Below are 24,457 nucleotides of genomic sequence, written 5' to 3'. Positions count from 1 at the left end.
TTAAATTGTTACAATTCTAGAAACAATTTCTAGTTTTCCCATAGCTGTTTTCACCTTATTTAACATAACTACTAATTTCAAAAGAATATCCATAATGCTAAGAAGACCCAATGCCTTTTTTTTTTTTGTAGATGTTAAGGGAGACTTTATTTAAGAGGAGCCACTGCAATGGGAGAGAGATGGGGCTCAACTCCCTTCAGTGCCCTTAAGCAATAGGGCTCAAATGGTTAACATTCTTATTTTACTTTTTATCTTCATGAAAATAATAAGCTTTTCAAACCCAAATTTTTTCATAAATTACCACTTCTGCTTAATAGTGGTAGATTATGAAAATCTGGAGCCACAGACAAAAAAGGAATCACAGATTTAGAAGCCAAATGATATTCTATATAAAACATCTGAAGAAGTGAAAAGTTGTCCTGATTATGATTTTCTATTTTGAGAACCTCATGCAAGTGAGGTTCTTGCATGAAGTGAAAAATGAATATTATTTCTTTTTTGCTTTTGCACAGCTATGAAAAATAGATGCTTTGAGCTCTTTTTAAAAATAACTAGTTACTTTAAGCTAATTTTCCTGTTAAATTCCAGAAAAACAACGATAAGTGGTCCTGAAAGAAGAGCCGGTAGGAACTAGACTAACGGTCTAGCCATTTTCTCATGCATCCAGAGCCACTTAGGGCCATTAGAGGCAGTCTCTCGGTGACCCTAAAACAATCAGATGAAGCTCAATTACATAGTTTTATTTACAAAGGTAAAGATAAATGTAAGGATATTTCCGAGATACAGAACATCTAATGTAGTGCAGGCTTAGGTGAGCACTAACATATTGGCAAAATTGACTCTGTGTGCTGGGAACACAGTATGTTTATAATAAATACCTCTGTTTCTGTCAAGGGACACATTTCTATATTATGGTCTCCATGGACAGCAGTTCTGTGACATAAATGGGGTCTGAGGATTTCTTTAACCCTCTGATCTATTCAGAATTTTAAAGCAACATGGACCTTGAAAACCATTTAATTTCCTTATTCTGGAGGTTTAGAAATGGAGGGTCAAAGGCATTAGGTGCTTTGTCTGGGGTTTACCTAATCAAATGTTGGATGGAGCATAGAACCAAGTGCTCATTCAATATAGTGTACCCTGGAAGTGCAGACCAGAAATAATTCTAGATCCGTGTGTGTGTGTGTGTGTGTGTGTGTGTGTGTGTGTGCGCGCGTGTGTGTGCGTGTGCATGCGCGCGCACTCGTACTTGTGTATGAGATGTCAGAGCTGGAAGAGTAAAGGGACCATATAGTGAAATGCCCTTCTGTTGATCTCAGTGGAGCCACAGTCTTCATCGAAAGCCACCCATTTTACAGATTAAGAAACCAGCTGGGAGACTGTGGAAACCAAAGCCAGGGACCCATGCTGCATATGAGTCAGGCAGCCTGGATGCAGGGTTTCTGGGCCTAGTCTAGAGTAGACATGGTGAGCTCTTGGTGAGAACCGGCTCTCCACAGCTTCCTTTCTGAGGCTGGGCAGGCTGACAGGGGCACTCAGATCAGTCCCAGTGCCAGTGAGGTCTACGGTTTGAGAAGGTGCTCTCCAGGCACTGGGACAAGGTCCCGGCAGAGAAGGGGGCTCACTACAGACACAGAGCCACACCTGCTGACAGACACATTACTTAGTGAATGTGCCTAAGGAAGATTCTCAAATTGTGTTTTCATTAGCCCTGGCAGAACCTTGCAAAGCGCTCAAGAGCTGCGAGAAGAACAGTTACAGAAAGTCCAAGTGGATCCAAGAAAATGACGATCACTTGTAAAGAAGGCAGGCAGGCTGTGTTCCTGAGGCTTGTGGCCAGGAACAGGAGAAATGGCTTTAGCAACACATCACTTTAAGAACTTCTGTGCTGTCTCAATATACCCCAAGGATTTTTACTCCTAGTGGTCATGACCTTGGATCTCCTTCCATATCATCTCGTTAGTGTGATTCTGACATTGCCACATTCTCCTTTATCCACGAGTAAAGGTAAGAAGCCAATATAATGAAAATAATAAAGTGCTGAGTGGGGACAATAAGGTAAGAAATAAAAATTTACAGTGATAATGAGGGTCACTTTTTAGCATTTAAATCTGCTGCCAACTACTGTAAAAGAAATGGTCAATATAATACATCTTAGCTAGAAAGATATAAACTAGAATTTTACAAATTTTCTATACATTAGCCTTTGAGACATTTCTTTATTGATTTACTCGCATTTATTTAACAATGAGCACACATGAAGGGCCAGGAACGTTAGGCTTGGCACCATAGTTATCAAGATGAGCAAGACACAATCTTTGCTTTTAGTGACTTGGGGGCAGTTGCAAGGGGCAAGGGAAGAAAGACATATTTGGTATAATTTGAGTGTATATAAAAAATGATGGCTAGCAGATAGCAGCCTGGGGATGTTTCTGAGAGCAGAAGACTTATCCCCTGGATGTTGAAAAACAAATAGGAGTTCTCCAGTTAGACTACAGGGCACAAAGAGAATGAGAACACTCCCTGCAAAAGTAAGGACCAGGCAAAAGCCAGGCTCATGAAGCGGCGTGCTGAGTTTGGACACCTCTCAGTAGTTGAGTGTGGCTACGGAATAGGAAGTTGGGGTTTCGCAGTGGGCGGTATAGAGGGAGGCAGTAGAAGGAAAAAAGGTTACGACAGGCTGGAGCCTCAAGGGCCATATGATGGAGAATGGACTTTAGTCTGAGGACAACGGGGGTCCACACACATGAGTTTAAAGCAGGCAAATGATGCAATGGGATTTGTGTTTTAACAAGGTCACTCTGATCACAGTGTACAAGACTACAGGAGGTGTAACTGGGGCTAAAAGGAAGGAAATAATGAGAGCCGAAACTCAGGAGCAAAGGGGAGACAGAGAGAAAAGTGGGATGGATTTAAAGACAATTAGGACATAGAACTGACAGAACTGGCTTGTGTGAGGTGAGGAACGCAGGATGACTCACTGGTTTCTAGATTATGTGAATGGTGGAAGGTGATGCCATTAACCAGAATAACGCTGTAAGCTGAGGGGAGTAAACTGGTTCTGGGATATGACATTGATAGGACTTACCAGGCAGTGGGAAATACGGTTTTGGAACTCAGGAGAGTCGGGCATAAGAAAATCCTGGGAAGTTGTTAGGCAGCAGTAAATCTACTTGGGAGTGGATGAGATTATCTCAGGAATCTGTATAGGAAAGAGATAGTGGAGCTGGGCGGTCACAGGCATTGGGGCAGCCATTCGGCACAGCAAAGACACCTGAGTTTTCTGTGAGTCTAGTGGACACTGCAGAAGGTGGCTAGGCTTGAGGCATTTGCAAGGACCTTGGATGGGAGAGTAGCCTCTACCAGATGAGGAGACCAAGACAATGAAGGTGATTTAACTGTGGAGGGAGCGGGGAAATGAAGAGATCAGATCGGCTCTCCAACGCCAAGCACCCTACGGGTTCTCCAAAGAGCCAGCAAATGTGTCCTTTGAGAAAGCCCATGTGGGATGGCAGCCTCACAGAATGAGCCAACAGACAGTCCATTAGACAGAGGTAGACAGACGGCAGCTGCAACCATGACAGAAGCGGGACACTGCAGCAGTCGACACAGAGACTCTGTCCCTTGGTTCCTCCTTCCCACCTCCGTGCTATAGCACAGTGCTAGTGCCAAGAGGGAGGGATGCATGTGAGAGCCAAAAACAGCCTCCACTCCAAGGTGCCATAACCAGACTGGGTTCTTTTTTTTTCCTTTTCAGGGAAAGAGTGGGCAGAGAAGAGAGCTTTGATTCTGACATGAGAGTCAAATTTCAAAATGCAGAGAACTGAGTGTTTAAAAAATGGTAAGCAAATGTTTAAATGACCAAAATTAACTGGAAAGTGATGGAAATGGGTTGACATGCTAGTAAGGAAGCCTGCTACCAGAGTGAAAGGGTTAGTCAATTGAGCACAATTAATAGCAGTTATTAGGAGAAATAAAAACAAACACGACATGCATATTCTCCCCAGTGAACTGAGACTGTAAGCAAATGGCTCTGGAGGGGATCCAGAAGAATGCAGCATGAAGCCACCAGCTGAGGGTCAACTGTGAGATTAGGCTGTATTGTGGAAGAGGCTGAGGAGACCCCAGTGAGCTACAGGGCGCACAGGCCCTTACCTGAGGGGCCACCACATGCCCATGTCTATCACACCAATCACAAATACGACATCCGCCATGGCTGACCAAGGAGAGGCTGCCTATCAAGGACATCTCTGTCCTTTCCCACTCGTGCGGAGGCTCCCAGCTCCACATCAAGGACTTGTTGAGTCAGGAAAGCAAGCAGGGGACAGATATAGACAGAAACAGACCAGGTCCTCCCATGTCAATTCCAAACAGCTAGAGATACAAGCTTAGTCTGACTTGACAGAAGAGGAGAATGTTGAACAAAACGTGATATAAAGCTACCAAATAACAGAACTAAGTCTTAAGAACCCAAATAAGGTTAAGTATCCAGAAGTAAGTCGTGGAACTAAAGTGAGATGTTGTAAAGCAACCCCGCTGTATAGCAAAAAGGAGGGCAGAGTTGGTGGCAACTACTAGAAAAACAAAACTGTACACTCATACCCATTGAATCCTTACTACTCTGAGGCAGTAGGTACCATTCTTTTCTTCATTTTAAAGTTAAAAAGTCTACCTGAAGTTTGCAGCCTCCTCTGTGCCTGCCCTCTCCGAGATGTGTGGGGTGACACCCTACAGTGGGCACTAGGGTGAGGGCGGTCACATTTGCCGGTTTCCCCAGAGCCTGACCACAGGGAGCCCAGGGCCTTTGCCCCGTCACAGGGCCCCACATCACCACCGTCCTCATGGCCTGGCTGGGCTACTTACTCATGGGGAGGGATAAGTATGTCTTACAAAGCAACCTGACTGCACTCTAGGAGCGTCTACATCCCTTCCAACAGCCTGGTGATGCCCCCACAGTACTGACGGCTGTTGAGTGATCAGGGGCCACCACCCATAGGCCATACCGGAGCTGGGAACAGCCAGGGACCCCGGTGAGAGTTGGGGAGAGATCAAACCTGCCTATGTGGAGTAAGAACACAATGAAGACACTAATTCGAGGCATTATTCACTCTAGAAGGTTGGTAACGTAAGTGCTTGGCTGAAACCAAACAGAATGCCATATCCTTGGTGCTTTTGGCTTTAAAGGTTTTCCGTCTTTTTATAAGATGAGAAGTTACAGCTCACTTCCCCTGTTCCAATGAAACTCTTGTTTTCAAAATGCTAACAAGTTGGTTTTTCCTCTCATGTTTCACCAGGCTCTGAACCTACAGTCTCACAGATTGAAAAAAAGATTTTGCAGTTAATTAGAATGTACATTTTCAGTAGTTAGTAACTACTCGGGTTTTTTTTTTAAGCATTGATTTAAAAGAGGCAGGTAAAATTATCTTAGCAAACTGTAGTTTGCCTCCAAGACACCAGTGTCTCCCTTTAACTTTCTCTTCTGAATATGTTTACGAGACCCACATTGTTCTTTGTTAATACAACCTTAAGGATTTTGTTTTAATGCATACCGACAGCTCACTGTAGTTAGTAGCCAATCCTCATTTGCCCAGCAGTGTAGATTCTGCTTAATCTAACTTCTTTTTTGCATAAACATATGCATGACTATTAGTGTACTGAAGTCAATTTTTTTAATGTACGAGTTATAAATACAGCAGTACAATCTACCAAACCTAACAAGGAACCCCCAAAATTTTCAAATTAAGACTATCAGTAGATTTCAGTTCTGCGTTTACTGTAAGCTGATCAAAACTAGAAGAAAATGACTAAAACTGTTTAAATCTTTGTATGTATTTATTACTTGATGCAATAAAGCTTATTTGCATTAACATATAAATCTCAGAGTGGTCAGACAACTTACCCAAGGAGACGTAATGTTTAACAAATGGCAGAGCCAAGATCCAAACTCAAGTCAGTTGGTTTGCTACAGGGCATGCATGACTCAATAATCTAGCAGAACCAAAGAGTGGGCTATTTCTAGACACTCCAGAAATATGCAATTCAAAACGGACACCTATCCTTAAAATAGTAAATGTTATTTCTAGTCATCATGGCTAGACACCTTCAGACAATTTATACCTAAAATATGCAGATTTATAAAATCTGTATCTGTATAAAATATACAGATTTAACATATTTGTGTTTCTAATAAAAAAATGCTCTTAACTGAAGATGCTTCACTTCTACTTAATGATTTCGCATTGGTTTGAAGGTGAAATTAAAACATAAATGATTAATTTAGAGTGGTGTAGAGGGAATGAATTCCTTTTTCCATGACCCAAATTAAATACTACATATATTTAAAAATTCAGTTGCGTTATGTTGAATAAAACAAGATGTTTTGCAAAGGTCATTAAAATGGTGTTAGCGACAAAGCATAAGTTCCATCACCTATTACTTAACCCAAGTTAGGATAATTCTGCACAAATACATAAAACTGAATACTTCAAATACATATTGTGAGTAAAAATAGAGTTAATTATAAAACAACTTTGTCTTTAATAAATTGGACTGGGAGAGGGGACAGCAGGGGAAGACCGGTTACGTTACACGAAGAGATTTTCTTTAAAGCCAAGTTCTTACCTAATCAGGATAACTAAATTAAATTAGTGATTAACCTGTTTAAACACTGAAGTGTACTTGGAACAGAAAGTATTTTTTTAAATGAAGTATCTAAATTACGTAAACATATGTAACAACATATATGTAAGTTAGGAAGAATAATAGAACAAACACCCACAAACCCACCACTAAACTAAGAACCTTATCAACACCACTGAAACCTTTATGCTCCTCCTCATCCTCTACCCACATACTAGGGGCAGTTCTTCTCTAGCCTGTAATCATTCCCATTTACTTTGTCAATATGCTTATTGGCTTCCTTCCTCCACTAAAACACACTAGAAAAGGGCAGTTTTGTTTTGTTTTTCCATTTTATCTACAAATGTGTCCCATGTAGAAAGTATCCAACAATAATTATTGTAATAACAGAAAATATTTGATTAGACTTACGTCAATCCCTATTCTACATGTTATGTATATTAGCTCATTTAACGCTTTCAATAACCACCTCATCTAGGTACCATTATTATTTCCATTTATATAGAGGAGGAAACCAAGGCATGAAGGAGTTACATGACTTGGTAAGGTCATATTCATCACCACTATGAAAAGCAAAAAATATTTCTGCACTTCTAACATAACAGATGCCATCATGTTTTAGTAATTTTCAGTCCCTTGTAGGACTGGTTATCACTGGAAATTGTTTTTTAAAAGTAATGAAAATTCAACAAATATATATTGAACATTCACTTTGTGTCAGGCACTGTTCTAGGCACTGGGGATTCAGTATGAAGAAAATGGACAACAGTCTCTGTCTTCCTGAAACTTACATTCAAGTGGGGTTGAAAAAGTAAACAAGACAAATAAGTATATATATATAGTACGTGAGATAAGTACAAGTACCCAGGAAACAAATTAAACAATAGAAGCAGCGATATAAAAGATCAGAGAGGATAAAATTTTAGCTAGCCTTCAAGGAATGACTCCCTGAGAATCTAAGTTTTAAGTAAAGACCTGAAAGAGATAATGGGATTAGTCATGGAAGAATTTTTCCAGCAGAGAGAACAGCAAGAGGAAATGCTGTATTCAAGAGTCCCAACAAAGTCAAGACAGCATGATGCATCATAGGACCGCGCAGCAACCAATATATGACACAAGAGATCTTTCTCACTTTTTCTATCTTGGTATTCTGAAAGACTCCTCTTTTCTTTAAAGAAGCATGCTTACTGAGACCATCATCATGGTACACAGCACATTCTAGAAACACTATTCTGCACTTAATAGCAATATGTATTACATGTCACTTTATATTCTAAACTATTTTCTTCAAGGATTATTTTGGGATGCTTTTCACTTTTCAATAAAAACTTTTCCTGTCTGGAGGTACAAATGAGTCAGGTCCTTCTGTAGAATCATTTGCTTACAAAATTTAAGCACTAGATATGCAATAATAGCTCTCTTCTGAGTCTTGCTTTGGATAGTTTCAAGAAGCCATGAGAATTAATCTCATAGGGAATTTATTACAGAGCCATTTAAAGCTACTTCTCTGACTAAATATCATGGACTGAACACACTCGTTTATCTGTATTTCTACCTACACACCACTAAAGAGATGAGAATCCAGCTTTAAACACATAAGGATACAGTAAATATAAGAGAGATGTCCATTTCAATAGTTTTTCAAAGCTGGAAAAAAGAAGGCAATTCATCAAGTTGAAACCTAAGCAAGCCATAAATAAAGTCCAGAGACCACTGATATGTAGTGAAGGACTCAATACTCAGAAAGGGCAAGGTGCAAATGTAAGAGTCTGTATCAGACAGACTCAATCTTACTCAACAAAATAACTGAGCAGTGGCTAACAATTCTCTAGTATAATCAACACCTAGTTAAAAGGAACCTGGAGGAAACAGAGACAGTGTAGGGAATTAAAGAAACTTGTAAAATCCTGAAAGATTACACGGACAAAATAGGAGGAGGGGGAGGAGGACAACAACATTCTGAAAGAACACCAGAAAGAGCTCTTGGGAACTGAAAAATTGATATGAGAGCATAAGTGAAAATGTGCTAGAATAAATAGAAGTAAAGTTGAAGAAATATCTCAGAAACTAGAACAAAATACCAAAAGGTTAATGCAGGAAATAATAGAAAACTTCTACAGATCAGGATTTTTTAAATTAACAGAGCCTATCAAGTACAATCTGTTCTGTTATAAACCTTGTTTGGAAAACACCAGTTTGTTCCAACACAACTTATATGTAAGAGAACAATTTGAACATAATGTACATTTCACATGTGCTTATGTGTGATTTTGTCTGTGAGAAACATCAGGTGAACGCAGGAAACTGCACCTAGCAAAATGCAAACACGCACACGTTTCAAACATGTAACACCTACCTCAGTTCAGCACATTTGTTGTTCTGCAGAATTATGTTTTGCTATTTTGCAAAGGATAACTTTTCTATATAAAAACGCTCATTCGACATCTCAAATATGTCTAATTGCACTGGTTCAAAAACATCAAGCAGCATGCATAAAAGAAAAGCTTTTAAATATTGAGGAGAAGCCAGAAATGAGAGAATACATGGTGAGAACATATGATATCTCCCAAGCAACAGAAATAAAATTCATGTTGCGGGCCTCCACAATATATGGAAATAAGAGAAACTCCTATTTGCTAGAGCAATTGCAAGTGCGGCAAAGTCAGAAAGAGCAACCCCTAACGAAACAGAAGAAAAAGAAAGCTGTTGAATATATGTACTGAAAAGCAAATAGCCAAAAAAAAAAAAAAAAAAGGAATAATCTTTCTCAGAATGAAAGAGAAAGCACTATTTATATAGAAATATCTTAAATGGAAATCGCTAAATCCTACAGAATTTGCTCCTTTTGTGCTAGTAATAGCTGGTTTAGCAGCTTCAAAAATCTCTATAATTTCCAAAGCCTTCAGTTGTAGGGTGAAACAGAGAGCCCAGCTATGAAAACTGCAAAAAGAATTTCCAGCAGTGATACAGAAGTTAATTGATGAAGGTGGCTATATATCAGATCAAATTTTCAATTCTGATGAAATAGTTATCTATTACATATACATCAGATCTGTTAACTGACACTGCTTCACATTCTTGGACAGACTTAGAAAACCAACTTTCCAAGGGTTTCAAAGTCCGCTCACACCAAGTAGAACAAGTTCTAGATCTACTTTCACTTTTGAAACACATCGGTGAAGGCTTTGAAGCCTTTCCAGTCACTATATTCTATCAGATCTGATCCTCCTAATTTCTCACGATTCTATCCGCAAAAATTCTCAATGTTCTCTTAATAGTATGATCCTTTTCCTTTTTAATTCCAATGAAAGTATCATTTCCAAACAATCTTTGAAAGCATCTATGATGTCATTTTAGCCATTTAAGTCCATAAATGCAATTATAAAACATCTTGATCAGTACTGACTTTTTAGTGTAGCTTTTTAAAGAATCAGATTTTGAACACTGAAGTCAGATCCTCATTCAAATTTCCAAAAGTCATTTCTTCATAGTAAAATGGGACTGATAATACATATTTCAAAATGATGGCAGGTGCAGCCCATCTAGAGCAGACACTGCAAAGACACCGGCTGCAGTAAGGGAGGCACAGCTGGGGTTGCAGGCTCCACAGAGCCAGCAAGGACCAGGAGCAGGTGGGAGCCCTGCCCCCTACCAAGCTGGCAGGGCAGAAGCCTGCACTCCCAGGTACAGCTGCAGCTGCCCAGCTGCAGCTCAGGACCTGGACGTCCCTGAGCTCTTGGGGGCCCAGGAAGCCCCCCCCACGCCCACAGGCTCAGAAGGGCCTGCTCCCACTCTCTTGTCTTTCCCCATTCCCAGTGTCCACTCTGATTTCATAGCAAAGTTATGGCCAAGCCTGGGTGCCGTCTGGCCAGGTGTGTGTGTGCTCGGGGCAGCAGGTGACATGCCAGCCTTCCCTACTCTGCCTCAGCCCCCTCTGGACTTTGGGCACCAACAAGTGCAGGAAGGAGGCTGAGGTAGGGCTGAGGGCAGCTCCGTGCAACCCTGCAGGCGCCCCTCTGCAAAAACAGCCTGGGCGCTGTGGATGGCGTGTTGATGGTGGGAGGCAGACAGGTTCTTGGACGGAAAGCGGAGGATCCCTGGTAAAACCCCACCTTGACGTGGTGAATGTCCTAAAGCCTGGGGGCTGGGCTGCCAGTTCTGGGTGGAGTCTGTGGGATGGGAGTGAGAACTTATAGTGCTTTTTCTAGGCCCACCCATGGCTGTCCATGGACCAAACAGCACATACTTCCTCCCTTCTAAACCCACAAAAAAACCCCAGGACTCAGCCAGACTCACACAGATGTGGGGACTACCAGCTGCAGGAAGGAGCTACCCACCAAGGGTCTGCTCGATTTGTGGGGAATGACCTGCCTATGGAAAGGAGCTACCCACTGTGGGTTTCCTCCGCTGAGAGCTGGACACTTGCCAGGACCACCTGCCTGTGGGAAGGAGCTACCTACTGCAGAGATGCTCTCTGCCGACAGCTGGACACTCATTGGGAGACCTGTCTGCAGAAAGGAGCCACCCACTTCGGGTCTCCTGAGAGCTGTTCTGTTACTCAGTGAAGCTCCTCTCAACCTTGCTCACCCACCAGTTATCCACATACCTCATTCTTCATGGACACAAGAACTCGGGACCTGCTGAATGGCAGGACTAAAAGAGCTGTAACAAAAGCAGGGCTTGCCACATTGCAGGCGACGAGAAAGAGAGAAGAGCTGCAGCCCTTCAGGGATCCCAGACCTAGAGGCTCCCCAAGCCAGGGTTGTGACACCCTCTTTGGGGCTCTGTGGTTCCTGGAATCTCCAAGCTTCCAGGTGCCACTGCATTCCCCAGTGCCCAAAGTGGAAGCCACTTACAAGATGCCTGGTCCAGCTGCAGCCTTACACAGAGCTGGCACCTGGAGCTGCCTACCCTGCCGCCACCAGCCACAGTGGCAAGACCCGCTCCCCCCCCCTCACTTCACATGCCCCTTGCCACTCACCCCTGCCTGGCTCACCCTTGGCAGGCATAGGATCCAGGACTGTAGGGCAAGCCGAGAGCAGCCTGCCAGGCCACGTGGGTGGAATGAGCCCAGAGGGCCTGAGCAAAACTCCAGCAAAGGCACCACTGGCCACAGAGGTTTCTGGCCGGAAAAACCACACCCCAAGGATCCTGTGACAATAATACTGTTATGACATTTAAAAGAGATAACACAAGAAAAGAACCTGGTGCTTTCCACAGTAATTAAGGTGAGCATTAAGGTGAAGACCTTGTGTTCTGAACTACTTGGTTTTAGCCATAATTGGGGTTAACCAAAAGAGATCCTACATTTCTCAAATTACTTCTTAAAGTAGAAAGTTGCTTGAGAATGGCCTAATATAAAAAGTGTTACTATAGATTACTTCCAAAAGAAGCTTTTTTCAAATATGAAAACCACCCGTATACAACTTGATGCCCTTTTCCCTGACACAAAATAATTATCTAGAGAAGCAATTTATAAGAGACTTCATTGTTTTTGGTAAAAAGACAACTCATTTTGCCTTAATCCCTATGACATGACGAATTAGTTCAGAGGGTAATTCCTAATATTTCTACTTTACGTCTTTAAAGAGAAACACCTTTCATTTCCTCACCCATTTATTTGATGTCCTAAACTGTGTTAGTCCTTGCAGCCCCCTTCACAGAGGCTGCCCTCTTAGACTGTCCTCGAGGAAAGTTATGGAGGGAGGCCCCATCCACTTTAGTCCTCTCTTCCCTTGATTTTGGCACATCTGTTGCTCCAGCAGGAATGAAGCAACCTTCTCCCCAGAACAAGGAAGGGAAAATGGTCTGTCTTTCCCAACACAGCTCCTTACCACAAACACTTAATTCACAAATATTTTGTGCCTGGCATTGTACTAGTTACTGGGCTTCTTTTGAAGAGTAAAGAAGCCCTCTTTTTAAAAAGCTCTCACACCAGAAAATGCTAGTAGAAATGTGTATCATCCAGTAGAATGTATCATCCAGTTTTATCACAGACCACTAGAATAGAGATGTTTTCAGATAAAAGCTGCTTTCTTGTTATAAAGAAAAAAGGAAATGCAAAATACTTTTAAACCAAATTTAACTAGGAGAATGGAATGTTTATTGGACAGTTAAATCCTAGGTAATATAGTAAACGTGGTACATATTATTTTGCTTAATATTCAGCTCACATCTATTATCATTGCATATACAAATTAGTAGTTAACTCAGACTAGGCAAAATTAATTTGTTCACTCTCATACTTCTAGTAAGTATAAGAGCTGACCTGGAATATGAACTCAGGTTTTCCTGACTCAAAAATCTAACTTCTTTCCATACACTTAAATATTTCTTTAGTGCCTACCTGTGGTAAGCATTGTGATCGGCCCATAGTCCAGAAGGGGTGGTAGATTCGCAAGCAATAATTATAGGGCAAAGTAATAAATGTGATATTTTAAGTATGGCAGGTATCAGGAAAGCATATGAGGAGGTAACCGAGTAAAGTACTCGGTGGTGAGTAATCAGGAAAGGTTTCAACAAGGAATTTTCTCCTAAATTAAATCTTCAGGAATAATCTTAAAATCATTAATTAGACTAGAGGATAAACATATTAAGGAAAAAGCGGAAAATGTCCAAAACAGAAGCAGAAAGTCGAAGCATCATTATGGAACGTGCCCAAATAGTAGGGTTATCTGAAATAGTTACAGAATGGTGGGAAATTAAGGCAGCCAAATATTCATTCAGAAATCTTCTAATCCCCCCAAAACACTGCTAAGTAATCTGAAATTCACCCCACAGCACATGAGCCCCAGCCAATCAGAACAGATACGATTGTAAACAGCCAGTTCAACCTAACTGGTGCAAACCAGCAAAATATCAATCCTGCCTCTAGGAATTGGGAGCAGGCAGTGGCAGGTTTACTGCAGAAGAGCGGCCTCACCAGCTCTGTGTTTTAGGAAGGCAATTTTTATTTTTTATTTTTATTTATTTATTTTTTTTTTTTTGAGACGGAGTTTCACTCATGTTACCCAGGCTGGAGTGCAATGGCGCGATCTCAGCTCACCGCAACCTCCGCCTCCTGGGTTCAGGCAATTCTCCTGCCTCAGCCTCCTGAGTCGCTGGGATTACAGGCACGCACCACCATGCCCAGCTAATTTTTTGTATTTTTTTTAGTAGAGACGGGGTTTCACCATATTGACCAGGATGGTCTCGATCTCTTGACCTCGTGATCCACCCGCCTCGGCCTCCCAAAGTGCTGGGATTACAGGCTTGAGCCACCGCACCCGGCCGTCAATTTTTAAATATATAGCATGAAGATATAATATGAAGTATGAACAGAAGGAAAACAAAGCAGAGACCAGGAGTCAATTCTGTTAAAGGGTCTCTACTAGAGGGAGAGGAGACAGAAATAATTTTAAGAGAGGCCAGGTAATGAAAATGTAATCATCATTTCAAATGAGTCTATCACAATAACAAATAAGACTATGTATTATACAGAAACCATTATACAATAAGAATAATTCAGACTGGTGACTCCGAGATTACCCCCACAAATATATATGAATGTTATTTCAGCAGAGTAACAAGAAAACTTACTATCATTTAACTAAGCACCTTGTTTTGTTCAAGTTACATAACATCAAACATCTATTTTACAAACATTTTCAGAAAGGTACTGGGCCATAGAAAATATGGTTCTATAAACTCAATGTCACAATGGCTTCATTTAATCTCTTTTATGGAAAAAGAAAGCATGTTTGTTCAACAAAAGAATAAGTAATGATCTATTTCTAATAAGCCTGAGTCCTACTTTGTGATCATTTTATTATAGCAAATGTTCAAGCTACATATTCTGGCCCACACTACTTTCGGTTATGTGGATCACTACTCCAGTAAATCATTTACAAGCCTGCACATGGCAATGTGCACAATTACAGCACAAAAATCTAAATAAAAACAAATCTTACACAATATCAAGATAACAAAATAGAATTTGAAAGTCCACATTATGAGATACAAGATATTAGAGGCTTCCCTACTTAGAGTATTTGTCTGGGTGCTTTAAGTACTTGATATAGTCTCTATTTCCAAATCAATAAGAGAATATAAAAAATTCAGAAAGACATTCAAAAGAACGCAAAATAAGTTATAAAAACAGGCAACAAGAGAATAAGGAACAAAAAGAATCAAGCATGGTATGTCTCAGATCCATTAGGATGATTAATGTGTTTGGGAATGTTTTAAAACTCTGTTTACATATTGGTGAAAAGTAAAGAGTTACAAGCTAATTATAATTACAAATTATATATTATAATTATAAAGATTTTAGATGCGTATTGCACTTACAAAGAGCTTGAGAAACTTAAAAACATTTAAATCCTGCCAGTCATCAGTGAAAGAGATCACTTAATATTTTCTTTCTTTCCCCACTAATCTTACTTCTTTTATTCTTTCTTATTACACAAAAATCTTAGTTCTAAAGTAAAAACTAAAGCTGATCATACAAAAAAATATTGCCTTTGAGTTTCTCATGTGTTTGATCAAAGGGGTCAGTTTTACTTAACAATATAACAAAAACAGATGTCACCATATCTGTATAAGCATAGAGGAAAAAAGTAATAGATATAAAAGCTACATGGGATTTCCTAAAATTATAGATTGTCAGCAAACAGTCCATGGAAATTTAAATGTTGTAATGACCTAACATCTATACATCAAATTCAACTTAGTTGACAAATCCACAAGCTTCTCACAACTGTATTACTCTTCGATCTATCCAGAATGCAATTTAGTTACTGGTTGCACTCTTACTTTGGATTAGAAGTTAAGGTGGCTAAACAGCTTATGTGTTAAACACTAAACAAAAAAAAAGAAAAAGAAAAAGAAAAAAAAACACTAAACACTTAAAGGTGGATCAATGCAAATAAAATCAGATTTACTACTGAATTTCATTAGGAGGTTTGCATAAAGAAAATAGTTCTGTCTTTGAAAATGACCCTTTTAAACAAACATCTAACTCCTTAAATGGGTGGCATTTGATTAGAAGATTTCATGAAAAAAAAAGTATTTTCAAATTAATAGACATTTGCTGTTAAGGTATCATAAAGAAATGGTTTTAAAGATTCCTTACCTATAATTAAATCATGGTAATTGTCAAAGAATTGCAGAAGATTAAATCATGAAAGAAAAATCAGTCATTTCCCATACTGTTTACTGTACCTGTTGAGTTATTTTACTTGTATGTACCTAGCTTAAATTTTCATATTCAAGCATGAAACCCTCATGCAGGCCCATGGAGAGTTCTACAGTGCTAGGAAGTGAGGTGCTCACTGCCAACAGCCAGTATCAGCTTGCCAGCTGCATTAGTGAGCTGTCTTGCGGGGGATCTTCCAGCCCCACTGTCAAGTCTTGGGATGACAGAAGCCCTAGCTGACATCTTGACTGTAACCTCATGAGAGACCCTGAGCAAGAACCACCTAGCTAAACCACTTCCAAATTCCAGGCAATCAGAAACTAAGATGATCCTCACTGTTTTAAGCCACTAAATTTTAGGGTAACTTGTAATGCAGCAACAGAGATCTAATAAAAGGACAGGCAAAAATAGTAATAGTATTTCAGTGTGACTGTAATAGAAGACTTGGAGTAATTTCTTTTTCTACTTCCTAAACTTTAAGGTTATGTCACTTTCATTGTTCCATTTTTAAAAAGCATATTTAATGTTCATATTACTCCCACCATTTTCTTTAGAGTTTTACCTAAGTCATTCACTCATTGAACAAATGCCTACTAGGATGACAAGTCAGAGCAGTCACCATCCCTGACCTTACAGAGTTTACAGAGGGACTTTAATCAAGTAAAGCCTCAAATTTCTCTAGAATTACAGATAGTAACATAGTGATATAGTCTTTTTTAATTTTTTGCTATAACATATGTTTCTGGAAAGAAAATTAATTCCTTCCAGAAGGCAAATCAATTAAGTAGTTAGTAAATGGGAAAATGTCGGCATAACACAAAAGTCATATTGGTTCATAGGGTTTTTTCCCTGACAAGAACACTCAGTACAGCCAGTGAATTACAGCCTTTATCAGGAATGGAAAGAGCTCTCAGCTCTGCTGGTATAGCAGCAGGAAGAAGCTTTTCATTTGTATTTAACAAGACCTGAAGGCAAGCGCTTCCACCAGGAGCCCCTACCAGCTTTATGCTGCTTTCAGTTCATGCCAGGTTACCCTGCCTCTTGAACCCAACCTCACTGCAGCCCCCTGGTTTGGAGCTCCACATCCTTCTGTGTTATATCAGCACCTGCCACCTCTGCTCTAATTAAAATGTTGCCAGCATTTCACTCTTCTTCTTTGTGTATTTTTCATACCTACCATTAGAGCTTGCTGTTTTGCTAAACTGGTGCCAACTTTTTGTTTTCTCAAGAATAGTTTTGAGTGGTTGGCCCCCACCTTGTTTTCTCTGTAAGCGGTCTCATTTTGAGCACATGACGCTGCAGAATGAGGTATTTAGGAACATATATATCATGGCACAGAAGAAATGTCTGAAGAAAACTTTCACAGCACTAGGACAGTATATAACACAGGACCTTGACCTAATATGGAAATAGCATGTGCGAAGGTTTAAAGCACAGAGACAGGAATACAAGGAAAGTCTCCCGGGAAAAAAATGCAGGCCTACACTTTGTCTTTATCTACCCCCAAAGACTTTGCCAGACTATATTCACTTCAGATGGCTGAAGCATTCCTTTTTCTAATAGGACTCTATGCAGGGAGAGAAGCATGACAGTAATGAGACTCATCCAGCGGTTCTCAACCTTGGATGGACTTCAGAATCGTGTAGGAAGTTTTTAAAAAATACAAATGTTCAGGCTCATACCTCATAGATACAGATTGTACTCATCTTGTGTGAGTCAGTTCCTCCAGGTGGTTTCAATGTCAAGCCAGGGCCACAAACCACTGACCAGAATGGGGCATGGCAGCAATCAGAGCACTGAAGAATAGCTCTTAGGAAGAAATGTTCTAAACAACAAAGCCCATGACGAATACTACTTATGTATTAAAAACTTTGCAATTTTGGCCAGGCATGGTGGCTCACGCCTGGAATCCTAGCACTTTGGGAGGTCAAGGGAGGTGGATCACCTGAGGTCAAGAGTTCAAGACCAGCCTGGCCAACATACTGAAACCTCATCTATACTAAAAATACAAAAAAGGGGCCAGGTGTGGTGGCAGGCGCCTATAACCCCAGCTACTTGGGAGGCTGAGGCAGGAGAATCACTTGAACCCAGGAGGTGGAGGCTACAGTGAGCTGAGATCATGCCATTACACTCCAGCCTGGGCAACAAGAGTGAAACTCCATCTCAAAAAAAAAAAAAACAAAAAAAAAAAAAAAAAAAACCAAAACTTTGCAATTTTTAATTAGCAAATAAGACTGTATATTCATTTTTCCCAACAAAATTTACAAGGATATTCCTAGGACACAAGTAGGGCTGGAAATAAGCAGAGCTGGAGTGTGAGGGCTAAGCCCCCAGGAATACTCATCTAGGATTCTCGAGAAGGCAGCACAAAGGGCTGGCACCCAAGGGCTAGGATTTACGATCCTCAAGAAGCTAGGGAAGAGGCGTAGGGAGAGGGCAGAAGCTTAGAGCGAGTACCAGAGGGATTTAGGTAAGCTATTCAGGGTGACTTAGCACATTCAAATAGCAGGTACCATTTTAAAACATGGCCATCTTTGGAATGTCAAAATAAAGGATAAAAATGTGTAGAGTGGTTTAAATACAGTCCTATTATATAGAGGTAGATAAGTGGGTGGCAACAAAAGTTTTCAAACTTGGTAATCAGAATCATAGGAGAGGATATTTTAAAAATACAGATTCCTTGGCCAGGCACAGTGGCTTACGCCTATACTCCCAGCATTTTGGAAGCCCATGGCAGGCAGATCACTTGAGCTCAGGAATTCGAGACCAGCCTGGACGACATAGTGAAACCCTGTCTCTACTAAAAATACAAAAAATTAGCCTGGTGTGGTGGCATGCACCTGTAGCCCCAGCTACTTGGGAGGCTGAGGTGGAAGGATCACCTGAACCCAGGAAGTCAAGCTGTAATGAGCCAAGCACACACTGCACTCCAGCCTGGGTAACAGAATGAAACCCTGTCTCAATAGAAAAAAAAAAAAAAAATAGATTCCTGAGCCCAATGTCAAACCTTATGAATTCAAATCTCCAGAGATATAAAATAATAAATTATCAGCAGTAACAGCTATGACTGGGCATGGTGGCTCACACCTGTAATCCCAGTACTTTGGGAGGCCAAGATGGGCAGATCACTTGAGGTCAGGAGTTTGAGACCAGCCTGGCCAACAAGGTGAAACCCCATCTCTACTAAAAATATAAAAATTAGCCAGGCGTGGTGGTGCAGGCCTGTAGTCCCAGCTACTCAGGAGGCTGAGGCAGAAGAATTGCTTGAACCTGGAGGTGGAGGATGTAGTCAGCTGAGATTGCGCCACTGCACTCCAGCCTGGGTGACAGAGCGAGACTTCATCTCAAAATAAACAAAAAACAAAAAAACCAATAGCTGCTAAGAAGAATGAAACTGGATCCCTCTCTGTATCTCATCGTATATAAAAATTAACAAGATAGATTAAGGACATCGATGCCTGATCTGAAACCATAAATATTCTAGAAGAAAACCCAGGACGCACTCTTGAAGACATTGGCCTGGGCATGTAATTTATTACTACGATCCCAAAAGCAAATGTAAGAAAAACAAAAATAAATAAATGAGACTTAAACTAAAAGCTTCTACACAGCGAAAGAAATAACAGAGTAAACAGACAACCTACAGAATGGGAGAAAATATTTGCAAACTGTATACCTGACAAAACGCTAATCTCCATAATCTACAAGGAACTCAAACAAATTAGCAAGGAAAAAAAAACCAAATAATTCCATTAAAAGTGGGGATGTAAATAGATATTTCTCAAAAGATATACAAATAGCCAAGAAACATATGAAAAAATGCTCAATATCACAAATCACCAGATACCACCTTAGCCCAGGCAGAATGGCCATTTTTTTAAAAGTCAAAAAATAATGGGTGTTGTTGCAGATACAGTGAAAAGGAAACACTTATACACTGTTGGTGGGAAATTAGTACAACCTCTGTAGAAAAGAGTATGGAGATTTCTCAAAGAACTGAAAGAAGATCTACCATTCAATCCAGCAATCTCACTACTGGGCATTTACTAAAAGGAAAAGACACTCACACTGATATGTTATTACATAAAAAAGACACTCGCAGTCATATGTTATCACAGCATAATTCACAATTATAAAGATATGGGATCAACCTAAATGCCCATCAACTGATGAGTAAAGAAAATATGATACACACACACCCACACACACACACACACAAACACACACACACCATGGAATTTTTAAAAAAGCCATATAAGAACAAAATAATGTCTTTTGCAGCAACTTGGACAGAACTGAAGGCCATCATTCAAAGCAAAGCAAACTCAGGAATGGAGAACCAAATACCAAATGTTCTCACCTATAAACATGAGCTAAGCCATGGGTATGCAAAGGCATACAGAGCTGTATAAGGGACATTGGAGACTCAGAGGCCGAGTGGGGAGAAAGGGGGTGAGGGATAGAAAATCACCTACTGGGTACAATGTACACTATTAGGGTAATGGATACACTAAAAGCCCAGGTTTCACCACTGTACAATTCATCTATGTTACCAAAACCACTTGTACCCCTAAAGCTATTGAAATTAAAAAACAAAACAAAACAAAACAAAAACCTGCTAGCAGTTATTCCGCAATTACAATATGTCAGGCAATTTTCTAAGTACCTTGTATGTATCATCTGATTTAGTTCCTGTAACAGCCCTAACAGTCACCTGGGACACAGAGAAGTAATTTGCCCATGGTAGACGAATCTAGGTTTCAAAACAGCCTGTGCTCCTAACCATGACATTCTGCATTATTTAAGATACCTTCCACCTGCAACAAACCAAGTAATTTTTGAGGCAGCTGGTATTTATCCAGTATTTGGGAACTGCTACACTATGGGAACTTTCAAGTCACTTTAGCCATTTTACTCTTTGAAATCAGACACAAAATCGACAGTACCTCCCATTACTGGGCTTTATATCAAGCAGTATTATCGTCTTTATTATGAAGAATTTACAATATGCTAAATGCACAGGAATAATTTTCCTGTAGAAGATGGGCTTATGTCTAAGTTTGCTGTATCTAACAAAAATAGAATTTTACATAACATAGTTTTTTCTTAACCTCACTTAGCAGGTTGCTATGTCCTATCAATTCTGCCCTAATAATATCTTAAATGCTTTTAAATTCTTCCTGTATTCCTACTGATATCACACTAATGCAGATTTCTATCATAAGACTTCCAGATTATTGATTGTCATATCATCCCAACTGGTTAATCTGGCTCCAGTCTCTCTCTAGCTGGATTCAAGCAAATCCACTCTGTCCTTTTAGGCTAATTTTCTTAAAATATTTCCTCCTGTCACCCATGCAATTACAAATCTGTTAATGAGTACAGGGTACCTACAGGATAAGTCCCAATCTTTAGAGCCAGGCATTCAAGATCTATAACTACCCACTGCCTATCCATCTCTGACTTCCTTTTTATAATTTCAACTACAATGCATTTTTAATCCAAAATTCCTTCATAAAAACAAGAAGTAAATATATCTTAAGCTACATTTAAAATGAGAAAAATATTTAAATTATGAGCTAATTCTTTAAATCCTTTTTAGTAAAATTCTAGCCATCTTGGAGTTAAATCTTCAAATCTCATACTACTTCAAATGAGCTGCTTTTACTAATAGCTCTTAAACTTTTGGCAGAATATGTAGGAGGATGTTCTTAACACAAATTAAGCTCTTGCATCTGATCTTTCTGGTAATCTTGAAGTTCAAAGTTAATTTAGTTTCAGATGTCCAATTACACAAAAACTCTGCCCCAGACCAACAAGGAGGGTTTAGACTGTGTTTTTAAGCACGAATTGTGTATAATTCACTGAGCCAGTCTGTCAGTCTTGAATAGTATTATTTTTACTTGAAAACACATAGTACCATGCCAAGAGGAAAATGTATCCAATCCTAGAAGTACAAGCTAGTAAAATTTACCTATATATTTAGGTCATGAAAGTTCTACTTACTCATCTACTATGAAGTTAAAAAAAAAAGTTTTACTACCAGGCAGAACTGAGAAGAGTCAAATGACTAGGCCCTAGCATCCATTTCAGGTTGGGCTAATTTATCAGTTAATTCCTGTGGCTTCTCTGGAGCTCTTATAAAAGTTCTCCATTACCCCATGAGGATTGAATGTAAGATGAGGGGGGAAAAAGCCCTCTGTAATTTGACGATTTATGTAGCCATCATGCAAAATCCATATGAGTAAGAAAGTGGCAGACAGGTAGATAAACATTTTAGAGAGCCAGAGAAAGGTTTGCTGCCGGAAACCATGCCCTTTCCTCTCCCCTTAACCAGCAGGGCTCAACTATTGCTTTCTTAGTGCTTATGTGAGGTTAAACTGATTCATCTTTTAAAAGATTAGAAAAATATGCAAATAATTAACGAAGGGAACAAATGTGAAACAAAACTTCCCCACAGTCTGATCTTTAATAATAGATTCACAGAACAACTCAAGACCTGGAAGCCTGTGGAAAGGGAAAGAAAGGTTCTAGAAAAAGCAGTATCCACAAATGAGCAAACCAAGGATCCAAAGGATGAAGATTTTACCCACTGCATGTTGTATCACCAATAAAGGCACAAACTGCCTTGAAACAGCTCTCCAATTACCAGAGCAGGTAATTGGATTAGAAAGGAAAACGGATTCATGTCTGGCCACATCCTTTATAATTAATATTATCTCATTCCCACAAATGATGTACAACTCAGAGTCTAAAATGTTTTTATAGGGAAAATTCCTTAAAGTTGCTCCAGGAGCAGTTAGATTTGTGTCTAATATTCCTCATAACTGCAGAACTCATTCCTCATGGTCTGGTGCTGCCTTTACCATACTGATGTTTGAAGAAGAAATTTGAAGGTCTCATAGTTTACTTTTCCATCCCCAAATACCCTGTGACACAAAAGCCCCTGGGAGAAGGCAGTGTGTGCTTTCATTTGCTATTTAATTTTGCAGAAAGCAGCCATATTATACAACACCAGAGCCTGGCACTAGGAATGATTCACTTCACCTCCAATAGGAAAAAATGCAGATAAAGCAAAAAGCAAGTTGACGTCAGACCCAGCTTTTGAGTCAAGGGCCAGAGTCTCTGCTGTGACCAGTCTTTATTCCCTCCATGCTACTGCTATTCATCGCCCCATCCTAATCACATCCAATAATGCATTCAAATGGCTCAGTGACAAGTTATATTCTATTGCTTAAGAAATTAGGAAAGCATGAAAAATAGTTTAAATTTCCATCAAAAAAAAGTTAAAATTTAAACGTTCTGGCATATAAAATGCATAATAGCTAACCACCTGAAAAACTTAAGATTTTAGACAACCAAGGGTTTGCTGTTCATCAAAGCAAAAAGAATCTACAAAATACAATCCTGCCACCTTGTGGTACCTATTCAAAAGTACTTCATATTTTACAATAAATTTTCTGATTTTAAAAAATGTGCTTATTTGAAAAAATGCTAATCAAGATAAAGTTATTTTAAAATATTAAATACTCATGCTGATATTAGCTAAAATGCACTGAAGTTTGTTAAATTATCAGTTTGGTTTGAAATGAAATTATCTCTCAGGTCAAAACTAAATTCTCTCTTCCAAAACAAGATGTAGAAATGCAATTGTGTAGCACTCGATCTCCTGACAAACTCTTACCATCACACTTTCCTTTCTGATAGTTAAATAACCAGAATAGTAAATAAATAGAACTGCAAAACTTTTACTAGATAGCATTACTTGATCACTTTTTAAGTAGAGATTAAATATGGTAAACTTCTATATCTTTACTAAACATATAATTTTTTTCTTTTTTTGAGACAGAGTCTCGTTCTGTCGCCAGACATCAGGCTGAAATGCAGTGGCGCAATCTCAGCTCACTGCAACCTCTGCCTCCTGGGTCCAAGCAATTCTCCTGCCTCAGCCTCCCGAGTAGCTGGAACTACAGGCACATGCCACCATGCTCAGCTAATTTTTCTATTTTTTTTAGTAGAGATGGAGTTTCACCATGTTGGCCAGGATGGTCTCGATCTCTTGACCTCATGATCCGCCCGCCTTGGCCTCCCAAAGATAATTTTTATATTGCTCAGACTCTTCAATGAACTTAAAGTTTCTTAACATCATATTGACATATAAGAGAATAGTTCTAAAATAGTAAGTTAAAATACAGAACTACTGGCATTTTCAGAGTATCATCTACAATAATTACTTTTAGAAAATTGTTAAATGATGATTAAGTCTCCTTTTTACAAATACAATACTGAAAGCTTATCCTGTGAAAATATAAACTACCAATTACAGGAGTCCTCCCTTATCTGTGGTTTCACTTTCCATGATTTCATTTACCCATACTCCAAAAATATTAAGTGGAAAATTCCAGAAACAAATAATCATAAATGTTAAATTCTGTGCTGAAATCCTCCCTTTGTCCAGCAGATCCACATTGTATACACAGCCTGCCCATTAGTCACTCAGTAACTGTCTGTTACCAGATCCACTGTCGGCATATCAAAGTGCTTGGAGGGTTCAAGTAGCCCTTATTTTACTTTGTAGCCTCCAAGTGCAACAGTGGTAATGCTGGCATATTGTTACAGTTGTTCTATTTTATTACTGTTGTT

The 24,457-nt window shown here is 39.6% G+C and overlaps 1 protein-coding gene and 1 long non-coding RNA gene across 2 annotated transcripts in view; both read right to left on the bottom strand.

Annotated features, from left to right (window-relative positions):
• The window catches only part of TSC22D1 (TSC22 domain family member 1), a 143,964-nt gene that overhangs the window by 16,172 nt on the left and 103,335 nt on the right, over nt 1-24,457 (bottom strand). The window lies entirely within an intron of this gene.
• Nucleotides 116-13,585, bottom strand: LOC116562469. Its single transcript, XR_004273960.1, has 2 exons — nt 11,165-13,585; nt 116-11,095 (listed from the first exon to the last, which is right to left on the bottom strand). It is a non-coding gene; the product is annotated as an uncharacterized LOC116562469 (long non-coding RNA).

Source organism: Sapajus apella, unplaced genomic scaffold (genome assembly GCF_009761245.1).
Source record: "Sapajus apella isolate SASKATOON/1434 unplaced genomic scaffold, GSC_monkey_1.0 scaffold32, whole genome shotgun sequence".
NCBI lineage: Eukaryota > Metazoa > Chordata > Mammalia > Primates > Cebidae > Sapajus > Sapajus apella.
Note: the sequence above shows the minus strand (reverse complement) of the source record. Positions and strands in the feature narration are given on the sequence as shown.